The 14,624-nt window shown below is 42.8% G+C and overlaps 1 long non-coding RNA gene across 1 annotated transcript in view; it reads left to right on the forward strand.

The window, feature by feature from the left end:
* The window catches only part of LOC309862173, a 19,596-nt gene continuing 4,972 nt past the window's right edge, over positions 1-14,624 (forward strand). The window contains exon 1 of the long non-coding RNA XR_014310326.1: positions 1-489. This is a non-coding gene — a long non-coding RNA (uncharacterized lncRNA). The remainder of the gene's footprint in view (positions 490-14,624) is intronic.

Genomic DNA, 14,624 nt, shown 5'->3' on the forward strand with positions numbered 1-14,624 from the left:
TAGAGATAGAATTTTTTTTTTTTTTTTCCTTGCCAGGGGTTGTTTCCACAGCCTTGAGGTGGAGCGCAGTTCTCCATACCACGATGAAGTTAGTGTATATGTGATGAACGGCAAAGACCAGAGCACTTCTCTTTCACCCTTCTGCTGACAGATGCAGCCCACAGGAAGTTTCCTGGTCTGGGAAGGACTCGGTCCCTGAGAGGTCCCATCTCTGACCATTGTCAACCAGCCTGGAAGGGGGGCTGGTGCTGGAGTCTTTGCGGAGTAAAGCCCCTGTCTTCTCATGGGCGGGGCCTGGGGGAAGGGGTGACATCCTGGACTAGCTGATGTCCATGCCCATGGCCAAGAGTGGCGAGCTGCAAGCTTGCCAGCTCAGCGAACCCTTGGAAGGCACCCCAGGGGCACCCAAGTGCACCCTATCTGTAAAATGCAGAAAGGCAAACTACACGAGGAGTGGAGCCAAATGGGGAAGGAAGCGGAGTCTGAACGGTAAGCAGGGGCAAATGATGAGTTCCTCCCTGCTGAGCTCAGGGGAGGCACTCTGCTCGGCATTTTACTCCCACTTGGATTGTTACTGAAAGCCAGCGGAGGTAGGGGACCGGTGGCGTTGTCCAAAAAGGAAACGTGTGATGGGAACCGTTCACGGCCTGCCGTGCCGCTGTGCGACCTCGGCCCCAGGCTGCCAGACCCTTGGCACGCTAGTCTGCGCTCCCCCAGCCTGGGAGTCGGGCCTGGCGGACCCGAGCCACCCAGGCCCCAGCGGCGCCGCGGCTCAGCGCCCGCAGCCCCGCGGCATGAGCCCACCCGCCCGGCCCGTCCAGCGTCACAGCTCCTCCTGGCGTCTCGCCCGCCCGGTCCGCAAGGCGGAGCCCGCGAGGCGGCCGCCAAGGGGCCGCGCTTACCTAGTCTGGTGCGGGCCGCGGCTCCAGCTCGCAGGCTCCACGCCGACTGCGGCGGCTCTCCGCGCCCCTCGCTCCGACGAGCTGCTGCGCTAGTCCGGGCCCCCGCCACGGTCACTTTCATTTTCTTCAACGACGGCGGCAGGAAAGCGAAAGCGAAAACGGCTTAGAGGCGGGCCTCGGCCGAGCGCGGTGAAACGCCGAGCGCGGGCTGGCAGCCAGAGGCGGGGGCTCGGGCCTCAGGCCTGCACGCGGGCGGCAGGCCGGACGGAGCCCCATGCCTCCGAGGGGCCGTAAGCGGGCCCGATGCGCACGCCTCGGCGGGCCGGTGCCGGGCAGGAAGGCGGGCAGCCCGGCAGCAAGGGGAGAGGCCCCGCCGCGCGCCTTCGTTCGGCCCCGCGGCCCACCGCGCCTCGCTCGGCCCATGAGGGCCGCTTCCCCTGCCGCCCCTCAGTCAGCGCCTGCTTGGGCCTGGGCTGACGGCCGCGCTTCGTGGGTTTCTGCCCTCAGGAGACGGGTCTGGCCTGGGCGGCCGGGAGCGAGTCTCTGAGGGGTCCTGGGTTGGGACGCTGAGCCACCTCCGGCAGGTTCCGTTCTCAGACCCTCAGGGCTCGGCCGGTCCCCCAGGCCCAGGCATGCGCACTGGACCCTCTGCCCAGCTGGCGGTGCCCTGGCTTCGAACAGCCTGGTTGTGACCACGAGGTGCCAGGCTCTTCATCCTGGGTCCAAGGAGATATAGAAGTCAAGGGTACCCGTGAAGTGGGGGACTCGTCATTTGATAGGAAATACTGAACAGCATGCTTAGGATTTGGACTCCCTACTCTAACTGGTGCCCATCAGGTTTGGTGGCCTGTTGTTTGTTGGCTGTGTGATTTGGGGTGGAATCCCTTAGCCTTCATTTCTTTCCTGGTGGGACGAGGATGGTAACCATACCTACCTCAAGGTTGTAGGAATTCAATGAAACAATATGAGGGAGAAAACAGTTGGCATTTTCTACTAGGCTGTAGGTGGGTTCTTTGAGGGCAACAACCGAGTCATTGTTTTTCTGGATGCCTATAGACATTCTCTAATGTCAGCAGATAAAATTGAAGATCTCCATGACAATAAAATCGTTTTCAGAGTTTAGATTGTGTTATCTTGACTCTGAAGGACTGAAGAGGCCCTGTAGTTTTGGAAGGCACCTCACACCTCACCTGAAAATTATCCCCTATAATTATGCCACTGGATCGACCAGTTCTGTTAAAGTAGAGTCCTGCTACAACTGAAGTTTGAGAAAACTCCCTACAGCTCTTCCCAGCATCAGTCACTGAGATCTGAAAATACTTTTGTAAGTAAGCGTTTCTACTTGGAAAACATTGATAAGACTCCGTACTCCAAACCAAATTTACAATGTGTGTGTTTGTTCATTTTTGTCATGGAACAGTCTAATAACTGGAACAGAGAAACAAAATTAACTGTCTAATCTGGCAGAGTCACTTTGGTTTGCCTGTTTGAAATTCAGGCATGTTCCCTGCATGATGGAAGCCTTGATCTGTGACTGGTGTTGTGGCTTTCTAAATATAATTGCAGTATTTCCCTCAAGAGCATGTGGGGAAGTGGGGCAGGCCAAATGGTGACCTTAGAAAAACAAGCCTGTGTTTCCCCCTCCAGGAGATGACACTTTTGGTCTGTAGCATGAAGGAAAAAGTAAAAAAAAAAAAAAAAAAAAAAATCAAGGGACTCCTTGGAGCTCTTCCTTGTGATAGGACAATCATTCTTAATTCCATGAGAGTGAAGTAGAGGTAAATCTGAAAATCTGTTTCTGCATAAAAAGTATGTGTGGGAGATGAAGGTTAAGAAAAGAGAGGTAGAGATGCAAGATTTTAAAGCCATGTCCTGGTTACCTTTTATAGATGTTAATCCATGTGACAGGAGAGGTGCCAGGAGTAAAAGACTCGCCTGTAGTCTATCATCTTGGTGATTTCCCACAGTCTAGATTTGGTCCTTGATCTTGTGGGACCCAAAATTCCATCTTTTCAATGTTGCAGTGTTGATTAAAAATCCACATTGTATAAAATCAGAAGGTGAATTTAGTGATTTCGTTTACTATTTGCTAAACTCTACACTAAGTACAGCACATACATTGCTTTCTTTTTAAAATTTTTTTAATTTTTTAATTAACATATAATGTATTATTAGCCCCAGGGGCACAGGTCTGTGAGTTGCCAGGTTTACACACTTCACAGCACTCACCATAGCACATACCTTCCCCAATGTCCATAACCCAACCACCCTCCCCCCCCCACCCCCCGCAACCTTCATGTTTTGTTTTGTGAGATTAGAGTCTCTTATGGTTGTCTCCCTCCCAATCCCATCTTGTCTCATTTATTCCTTTCCTACCCCCCAACCCCCTCCCCCATGTTACCGCTCAACTTCCTCATATCAGAGAGATCTTGTGATAATTGTCTTTCTCTGATTGACTTATTTCGCTCAGCAAAATACCCTCTAGTTCTATCCACACCGTCACAAATGGCAAGCTTTCACTTCTTTTGATGGCTGCATAGTATTCCATTGTGTATATATACCACATCTTCTTTATCCATTCATCTGTTGATGAACATCTAGGTTCTTTCCATAGTTTGGCTATTGTGGACATTGCTTATGCATTGCTTTCTTTAATTCTCCCTGCAATCGTGTGGTATGTTGTGATCGTTTTTTCAGCGGGGGTAAAAAGGATGAAGGGAATTCCCACGGTTAGTATGTACAGTATGTAAGTGGTAGAGTCAGGGTTCATATGAAGGCCTGGAGCTTAACCATTTCTGTTAGAAGCAAAACGGTCAGGAACAAAAGACTTTTGAGGTTAGCTGATGAGTGCACTCTCTTCTTAAACAATTTGGAACCTACTTGTCAGAAGGTGGCTTGATGAGCTCAAAGCCAAAATCAGAAGGGTAAATTATGTGACTGAAATCAGCCCTGGGGAGCTTGGTGTATCTTTCTCCACACCAGGAGTCAAACAAGCTTCTGGGAGGATGGGCCACTCATTCCTGCTATCCTGGCCAGCCCTTCTCCTGGGGGCGGGGGCAGTGCCCAGTGGACACTCTCTGTTCTCCTTATTAATGTACCAGGGCTGTCCCTCCTTAGATGAACACATTTCTTTTTTAGATAGAGCAAGGCCATAGTGAGTAACATTACTTTTAGGCCTTGTAGATCCTGGAGTCCTTATTGGTCTTAAAGGAGGCATGTTGTATATCTTTGCTCCTATTGGTCTGCTTTCTAATTTAACTTTCAAAGAGCAACTTTGTATCCCAGCTCTTTGGAGGCAACTCACTTTTTTCTCCTTCCTATCTCCCTGACTCCCTGACCTTCTAGCTCTAGAATAAAATCTTGTGCCACTACATGCACTTTATCCAGGCCTGCAGTGCTCATCAAGGAAGCCTTGAAAAATCCCAAAGTCTAAGGCCAGCCCTCACAGATTTTACCATGGGTGAAGGGTGGGAGTAGACGTGGTAGGGGGAGATCATGCCACTGGAGAACAATATAAATAGAAAGAAAGAAAATTCACTGGTTAGAAAACACTTGGAATGTGACTCAAATAAAAAGAAAAAAATACCAAATAATTCCTTTAGAGGCTTCCTTTATTCAACAAATGTTTTGTTGCAACTACAAAATGCAGCCACTCTGCTAATATTAGAGATGCCATAGTGAATGAAAATGGAAAAAAAATATGGTCTCTATCATCAGGAAACACACGTTATAGTGAGGTAGTCAATCGGATAATTAATCAAATACAGAATACCATCCTAAATGCTACAAAGTGCATTTAATTTACTATAAGACAAAATTACAAAGGATTCGAACTTGTGTGATGGTCGGAGAAGGCTTCCCTCAAGAAATGATATTTGAATTGGTAGCTAAGGAATAAGGATTAATTAACTGGGTAAAGAGGAATAGGATTGGAGAAAAGATAATTGGTAGAGGGAACAATATGAGCAAGGGTCCTGAGGCAGGAAAGAACTTGGAGCATTTGGGTAACGAAGGAGGCTAGATTTGAACTATTATCTAACTGATGCTCAAAGGATCAATGGAGCAGAGAGAGTAAGGACAGCCCAAGTCCTCAGGAGACTGGAGAATAAGGCAAAAGCCATAATAGGCAGGGCCTTGAAGGTCATACTAAGGACCTAGATCCTTATCCTGTGAGCTCCGATGTTGTTTAAACTGATCTGATTATGTTTTAAAAAGATGGCTCTGGGGCAAGTGACTGGCTCAGTCGGTAGAACCTGCAACTCTTGATCTGAGGGTGATAAGTTTGAGCCCCATGTCAGGTGTAGAGATTACTTAAAAACAAATCTTACCAAAAAGAAATTTTTTTTTTTAAGATAAAAAGCCTGCTCTACATGCTGTAGGGTGAATAGATGGAAAGATGGTCATCAGCTGGGAACAAGATGATGGTGGTAGTGGTGGAGGAGATAGAAACAGACAGATGTGAGAGATATTTAGGAGGTGAAATGGTTAGCATCTTGCCAGTGGACTGGGTCTTAAAGGAGAAAATATCAGGCAGGTTGCATAATTGAATGAATGATTGTGGTGGACATGTAGCTACTCACACTACCCTTCAAGAGAACCTTCTACAAAGAACAGAGCTGAGAGCCACTAGCTGCCTCCCCTTTTGATTTGTTGCAGCACACACACCAGGCTACACACTCTTTGGCTGCTCTCAGACAATGAATGAACTCAGTGGGGGTACAGGAGGCAGGCCATTTCTGCCCAAGCTGGGACTCCTCTAACAGGCGATCGGTGCTGTGCAGCTTCCTATCAATGTAGTCAATAATTTCTCAGAACTAATCTGCAGACTGAAGCTCTTCCTGCCCGATTCTTTTCCCTTCACTGTCCCTTTCCAGAGGGAATAGACCTGTGTCATGATCTGAGTCTCTCTCTGCCTATTCTCATTCCTTCTCCCCTTTACCCTTCATGAGAATTTTCCTCGAAAAGTGCTTGTGTGTGTGTGTGTGTGTTTAAAGATTTTATTTATTTATTTGACACAGAGAGAGAGATCACAAGTAGACAGAGAGGCAGGCAGAGGGGGAGGGGGAAGCAGGCTCCCCGCTGATCAGAAATCCCGATGCTGGGCTCGATCCCAGGACCCCAAGATCATGCCCTGAGCCAAAGGCAGAGGCTCAACCCACTGGTCACCCAGGTGCCCCAGAGTTCTTGTATGTTTAATTCCATCTTGGCATATGCTTCAAGAGGACCTGAACTAACACAATACTGCCCTTCTTAACCAACTGAGCCACCCAGGCGTCCCACAATACTGCCCTTCTTTGAACTGGAGAATTTTGGGAAAGGATCACAATTTGTGGGGCTTTGATTCTGTCCATCTTGGGTGAGGTGTCAGGTGGGCAGAGAATCTCATGTCCACTTCCCCACTCATAAGTTATGTTTGTGCTTTGCTACTATCAACTATCAACTATGTCCTCTGTGTGAGCTAGGGTCTGGTCTTCTCTTGAAGTGTTTGTTCCATGGACAACCTCCAAACCTCAGTTTAGAACTCAAAACTAAAACAGCATCTAGAAAAATACAATCTACCAATAGCAAAAATATCCTATAACTTTCTTAAGCAGGAGGGAAAAGTAAACAAATAGAAAATGAGTGAACAATTGTTCTTGAACAAAGAGAAGTAATTTTGCTTTGGGTGGCCTTGGTTTCCTGATAAAAGGAGTAGTCTCTCATAAGTATTCCGAAAGGAAAACACTTACCTATTTCCAGTACAGAAGGAAATCTGTCTCTCTGTGGGGAAAAGAAGCCAGTACTCCCAAAGGCATTCTTGCTTTGATGTTTGTCTGCCTGAGCAAGGCGTCCTTTGAGAGGCTGGCAGAGGATAGCCCTGTCATGAAGACAGCAGTCCGCATCATCTGGTCTGAGTGAATCCCTGTGAGATGGCAGGTTATGTTCAAGTCCAACATTGGTTCATCCTCCTAAATCAGGCTTGGACACACATCATGACTATGATTTGAGCACTAACCTCTCTCATAAGTCAAACAACATGTCTTTGACTAGTTATAGACCCCAGACAGCCCATATCCATCTCACTGTCAAGTGTGGAGGCTGACAGTAGGGGAGTTTACAAGAAGCCTAGATACCAGGGCACCTGGGTGGCTCAGTAGGTTAAGCCGCTGACTTCGGCTCAGGTCATGATCTCAGGGTCCTGGGATTGAGTCCCGCATCTGGCTCTCTGCTCAGCGGGGAGCCTGCTTCCTCCTCTCTCTCTCTCTCTGCCTGCCTCTCTGCCTACTTGTGATCTCTCTCTGTCAAATGAATAAAATAAAATCTTTGGAAAAAAAAAAAAAGAAGCCTAGATACCATTAGCCTGTTTGGACTAAAAAGAGAAAGGAGTGTGGGCATCATGAAGTTTTTCCTGAGGGCTCTGGCTTTCATTAAGGGATGAATGAGTAAAAAGACTTCTCCCAAAGGTAGTTATAATTTTCCTGATGGACCAAACAGATCGTAACAAGGATAATTATTTGTAGAGTTAATAATTGCCTTAGGGAGCCCCGGAGGGATAGCAATATTATTGTCAACACATATTTAGTATGGTTAGAGATTTTACATGCTAATTTAATCCATTTAAAACCCCAAAGAGGGGTGTCTGGCTGTTTCAGTCAGTGGAGTGTGTGACTCTTGATCTCAGGGTTGTGTGTTTGAGCTCCACATTGGGTGTAGATATTCCTTAAAAAATAAAATCTTTGGGGGGTGCCTGGGTGGCTCAGTGGTTTAAAGCCTCTGCCTTCGGCTCGGGTCATGATTGATCCCAGGTCCTGGAATCGAGCCCCGCATCGGGCTCTCTGCTCGGCAGGGAGCCTGCTTCTTCCTCTCTCTCTCTGCTTGCTTCTCCGCCTACTTGTGATCTCTGTCTGTCAAATAAATAAATAAAATCTTAAAAAAAAAAAAAGGAAAAAATAAAATCTTTGGGGCACCTGGGTGGCTCAGTGGGTTAAAGCCTCTGCCTTTGGCTCGGGTCATGATCAATCCAAGGTCCTGGGATCTAGCCCCACATAGGGCTCTCTGCTCAACAGGGAGCCTGCTTCCTTCTCTCTCCCTGCCAGCTTCTCTGCCTACTTGTGATCTCCGTCTGTCAAATAAATAAATAAAATCTTTAATAAATAAATAAAATATTTGATACCCCAATGAGACAGGTCATTTATTTTATAAGTAAGGAAACTGAGTCTCAGAAAGATTGAGTGAATTGCCTGAACTTTGAACGTGGGTAGAATTGGGAAATCAAAGAAGAAGGATGGCGACAGGCATGTCTAGGAAAAATGTAGAATTGGGAGAGGATTATATCAGGGATCAAAATTAAAAATATGTGAAGGTTTGGGAGAAGGTTGGGGACGTTTTTAAAAATACTAAAAAATAGGGCACCTGGGTGGCTCAGTGGGTTAAGCCGCTGCCTTCGGCTCAGGTCATGATCTCGCATCCCGGGATCGAGTCCCCATCGGGCTCTCTGCTCAGCAGGGAGCCTGCTTCCTCCTCTCTCTCTCTGCCTGCCTCTCTGCCTACTTGTGATCTCTCTCTGTCAAATAAATAAATAAAATCTTAAAAAAAAATAAAATAAAAATACTAAAAAATATGCAGAAAAAAATTCATCTTTACTGTCATCTTGCGTATCTACTTCCAGCTTTGTTTTTTAAACTAAAACCACTTTGAAACATGTATGCGCTCCTTGTAAGGAATACAAACACTATAGAAAGTACAATAAATGCCTTAAAAGCTTCTCCAAATGTTGGTACCATCTAAAAGGTATTGCTATATATTATTAGAAAAATATTCTATACATTTTTCTTCACATTTATACAGAGAAGAGGATGGATGAATAGGTGAAAATATCTCAGTATTGTTTTCATTTGTATTTCTCTTATTAGGAGTAAAGTATATGATCTTTTCATAGGTTTAAAAGACATCTCAATTTCCACCTCGGTATATTGTTTATTCCTCTTAGCCATTTTTAAATTGGGGTTGGTTTTTTTCCTGTTTATTTGTATAAATCTTTATATATTAGGTAAGTCAGCTCTTTGTTATATGAATTCCAAATGGATTAATTATGAGCTTAGACTTCATTTCTTAAATTTTTCACTTGTATTTATTTATTTATTTATTTGAGAGAGAGAGAGAGAGAGAAAGCAGGAGCATGGGGACAGAGGGAGAGCGAGAAGCAGACCCCCTTCCCAAGCAGGGAGCCCAATGTCGGACTCGATCCCAGGACCCTGAGATCACAACCCAAGCTGAAGGCAGACATTCAACCAAGTGAGCCACCCAGGCATCCCTAGGCATAATTTTTAAATAGTTTCTCTCAAAAAGAATTCATGGTCACCTTACTATTTGAATAGGATACTTGAGAATTTTTATTGCCATTATCCACAAACAATTCTTTTTAAAAGTTAATTATTGGTCTATGTGGTGTCTGTTTTTGTGCCAGTACCATGCAGTCTTGGTGATCACAGCTTTGTAGTAAAGCTTGAAATCAGGCAATGTGATGCCCCTAGTTTTGTTTTTCTTTTTCAACATTTTCTTAGCTATTCAGTGTCTTTTCTGGTCCTATATAAATTTTAGGGTTGTTTGTTCCAGCACTTTGAAAAATGCAGGTGGAATTTTGATCAGGATAGCATTGAAAGTATAGATTGCTCCAGGCCTTATTTTTCCAATCCACGAGCATGGAATGCTTTTTGATCTTTTTGTGTCTTCTTCAATTTCTTTCATGAGTTTTCTGTAGTTCCTTGGGTACAGATCCTTTACTTCTTTGGTTAGGTTTATTCCAAGGTATCTTATGGTTCTTGGTTCTATGGTCTATCTTATGTATGGTATCTTATGGTGCTTGGTGCTGCAAATTATCTTCAACAAAGCAGGAAAAAATATCCAGTGGAAAAAAGACAGTTGCTTCAATAAACAGTACTGGGAAAATTGGACAGCTATGTATAGAAGAATGAAACTCGACCATTCTCTTACACCATACACAAAGATAAACTCGCAATGGATAAAAGACCTCACAATGAGGCAGGAGTCCATCAAAATCCTAGAGGAGAACATGGGCAGTAACCTCTTTGACATCAGCCACAGTAACTTCCATCAAGATATGTCTCCAAGGCAAAGGAAACAAAAAGCAAAAATGAACTTTTGGGACTTCGTCAAGATAAAAAGCTTCAGTACAGCAAAGGAAACAGTCAACAAAACAAAGAGACAACCTACGGAATGGGAGAAGATATTCGCAGTGGCACTATAGACAAAGGGCTGATATCCAAGGTCTATAAAGAACTTCTCAAACTCAACACTCAAAAAAAAAACAGATAATCATATCAAAAAATGGGCAGAAGACATGAACAGACACTTCTCCAAAGAAGACATACAAAGGGCAAACAGACACATGAAAAAATGTTTATCATCATTAGCTATCAGGTAGATTCAAATCAAAACCTCATTGAGATACCACCTTCCACCAGTTAGAATGGCCAAAATTATCAGGACAGGAAACAAGTGTTGGAGAGGGTGTGGAGAAAGGGGAACCCTCTTACATTGTTGGTGGGAATGCAAGTTGGTGCAGCTACTTTGGAAAACAGTGTGGAGATTCCTTAAGAAATTAAAAATAGAGCTACCCTGAGGCGCCTGGGTGGCTCAGTGGGTTGGGCCTCTGTCTTCAGCTCGGGTCATGGTCTTACAGTCTGGGGTCGAGCCCCGCATCGGGCTCTCTGCTCAGCAGGGGGCCTGCTTCCCTTCCCCTCTCTCTCTGCCTGCCTCTCTGCCTACTTGTGATCTCTCTCTCTCTCTGTCCAATAAATAAATAAAATATTTTTAAAAAATAAAAATAAATAAAAATAGAGCTACCCTATGACCCTGCAATTGCACTAATGGGTATTTACCCCAAAGATACAGATGTAGTGAAAAGAAGGGCCATATGTACCCCAATGTTCATAGCAGCAATGTCCACAACTGCCAAACTGTGGAAAGAGGCAAGATGCCCTTCAACAGATGAATGGATAAAAAAGATATGGTCCATATATAAAATGGAATATTACACCTCCATCAGAAAGGATGAATACCCAACTTCTGTATCAACATGGACAGGACGGAGGAGATTATGCTGAATGAAATAAATCAAGAAGAGAGAGTCAATTATCCTATGGTTTCACTTACTTGTGGAGCATAAAGAATAACATAGAGAACATTAGGAGACAGAAAGGTAAAGTGAATGGGGGAAATCAGAGGGGGAGACAAAGCATAAGAGACTATGGACTCTGAGAAACAAATTGAGGGTTTTGGAGGGGAGGAGGGTGGGGGGTTGGGTGAGCCTGGTGGTGGGTATTATGGAAGGCACAAATTGCATGGAGCACTGGGTGTGGTGCATAAACAATGACTCTTGGAACACTGAAAAATAAAAATAAAATAATTTTTAAAACACTCAAAATAAATAAAACCTGAATTTCAAAATAAAACCTTACTAACTCCATTCAAATCCATTAAAAAATAGTCGTCCAACAACAACAACAAAATAAATAAAAAGTTAATTATTGTGGTAAAATATATGTGACATAAAATTTCCTATTTTTACTACTTTTGGGGGTACAACTCAGTGGCATTAAGTACATTCACATTGTTGAGTGGGCAACACCAGCATCCATCTCTAGAATTTTTCATCATCTCAAACTAATCTCTGTACCCATGAAACAATCACTCCTATTACCCCTTCCTCTCAGGCTCTGGTAACCATTATTCTTCAGTGCTTAACAAATATCAGAGTTCCCTTCCTTTTTAAGGCTGAATAGTATTCCATTGTATGTATATACTGAAGTTTGTTTAACCACCCATTCACTGACGGACACTTGCATTGTTTCCACCTTTTATCTACAGTAGAAAATTCTGCTATCTATGCTATAACACAGGTGTACAAATGTTTGAGTCCCTGCTTTCAATTCCTTTGGTTATTTACCTAGGAGTGGAATTGCTGGATCATATGGTAATTCTATGTTTAATTTTTTTTTTTAGGAAATATACAGTTTTCCATAATATAGCTGCACCATTTTACATTCCCACCAGCAATGTACAGGTGTTTGAATCTCTCCATGTCCTCACTAATACTTATTTTCTGCTTTTCTTTTTAACAACAGCCATCCTAGTGAGTATAAAGTGATTTCTTTTTTTTTTTTAAGATTTTATTTATTTATTTGACAGAGAGAGAGATCACAAGTAGGCAGAGAGGCAGGAAGAGAGAGAGGAGGAAGCAGGCTCCCCTCTGAGCAGAGAGCCTGATGTGGGTCTCAATCCCGGGATCATGACCTCAGCTGAAGGCAGAGGCTTTAACCCACTGAGCCACCCAGGCACCCCTAAAGTGATTTTTTATTGTGGTTTTGATTACAAATAAAATATCTCCCTAATGAATAGCACTTCTTTTCATGTGCTTATTCACCATCTGTATATCTTGTTTGGAGATAATGTCTACTTAAGCCCTTTGCCCATTTTTTTTTTTTTTTTACATTGTTGGGCTGTAGGAATTCTTTATATATATTTTGGATATTAACACCTTAGTAGATACATAATTTCTTCCATTTTCTGGGTTGCCTTTTCACTCTTGATAGTGTCTTTTGATACACAAAATTTTTTCATCTTTCCCTAGCTTTATTGAGATGTAATTGACATATAACAAAAGTTTTTAATTAAGTCCAGTTTATTTTTTTCTTTTGTTGCTTGTGCTTTTGGTGTCATATCCAAGAAATGACTGCTAAATCCAAAGAAACTTTTTCCCCTCTGTTGTCTTCTAAAAAGTGTTAGGATTTTAGTTCTTATGTTTAGTTTTTTAATCTATTTAGAGTTAATTTTTGCATATGGTACAAGGGTCCAACTTTATTATTTTGCTTGTGGACAACATCCAGTTTTATAAGCATCTTTTCATGAAAAGACTGTTCTTTCCCCTTGAATGGTCTTGGCGATTTTTTTTTTTGAAATTCACCCTTTTTGACTATATCTGTGAGGGTTTACTTCTGGATTCTATTCTCTTTCATTAATCTCTGTATTTGTCATTCTGCCAGTATTACACTGTTTTGATTACTGCAGCTTTACTTCTTCTCAACTTCGATAGCTTTTATTTTTTTCTTGCCTAATTGTTACGACCAGAACTTCCAGCATAGTTCCAGAAGTGGCAAGTGGCATCCTTCTCTTGTTACTGATCTTAGGGTGTGAGTTTCAGTTTCAACCTTGAGTAAAATGTTAGCTGTGGTGTTTTCGTAGATGTCATTTATCATGTTGAGGAAGTTCCCTTCTACTTCTAGTTTATTGAGGGTTTTTTTTAAATCATGAAATTATGTTGAATATTGTCAAATGATTTGCTGCATCAATTGATAGAATTTTTATTTAAGCTCATTCATGTGTTGTATTACATCATTAATATTTTCAAATTGATCTACATTTGTGTTCCTGGGATAAACCTGCTAGGTTGCAATATATACTCCTCTTAGTATGCTACTGTATTTGGGTTGCTAGTACTTTATGGAATATTTCACATCTATGTTCATAAGGGATATTGATCTAAAGTTCCCTTTTGATGTCTTTGTCTGGATTTGGTCTCAGGGTAGGTCTCACAGAATGAGTCAGGAAGTGTTTTCTCCTCTTTTATGTGTGCAAATAATTTAGGACTGGTATTAATTCTTCTTTAAATGTTTGGTAGAATTCACCAGTGTAGTCATCTGGTTCTGGGCTTTTCTTTTTGGGAGGTTTTTGATTATTAATTCAATCTCTCTCCTTAAGTCTGTTCCAATTTTCTGTTTTTTCCTGAGTCAGTTTTGGTAATTTTTGTGTTTCTAGGAATTCGTCCAGTTCCTCTAGGTTGTCTAATTTGTTGGCACACAATTGTTTATAGGGTTCTCTTACAATCCTTATTATTTCTGGAAAGTTAGCAGTAATTTCCTCACTTTGATTAATTAACTGTCTTTTGTATCTATTTAGGTTGTTCCCTTTATCTATGTGCTTTATTCCTTCATGTGGAGTTTAGCTGCTATCTAGTACCCTTTCATTTCATCCTGAAGGATTCTCTTGAACATTTCTCACAAGGCAGGTCACACTCCTTTCAGCAATTAGCCCCACTGTCCATTTTCTCCATCTCATGCATTTGTTTTCTATAATAGTTTCCAAAAATCTTTGAAGAGGCAAGTAAATAGAGGGCTTCATCTAGTTTGCTGTCACCCAGATTTGAGAATATTAGGGAGATTGTTCCAGATGTTGATGACTTTTTACTATCGCTAAAGAGTGTAGGGGTTATTAGGTATTACATTGATAGGATGTACACAGAATGTTCTAGAAACAGTGTTAGAATCTTCTTTCCTTTCACCATTTTTTTTAAAGATTTTATTTATTTATTTGACAGAGAGAAATCACAAGTAGGCAGAGAGGCAGGCAGAGAGAGAGAGGGAAGCAGGCTCCCTGCCGAGCAGAGAGCCCGATGCGGGACTCGATCCCAGGACCCCAAGATCATGACCTGAGCCGAAGGCAGCGGCTTAACCCATTGAGCCACCCAGGCGCCCCCCTTTCACCAATTTTTAAAGAGTATATTTTACATCATGCTGCATGCTTGTTTGATGTTGTTGAAAACATTTCATAGGTTTGTACCTTTTTATACTCATTTGACGGGTGTAAGGGAGCATAGTTCTATGAGGGTTTTTAGAATTTTCAAAACTGGTTGAAGGTTACTTGATAATTAAATATTTCAGATCT

Source organism: Mustela nivalis, assembly GCF_964662115.1.
Source record: "Mustela nivalis genome assembly, chromosome: 3".
Taxonomy (NCBI): Eukaryota; Metazoa; Chordata; class Mammalia; order Carnivora; family Mustelidae; genus Mustela; species Mustela nivalis.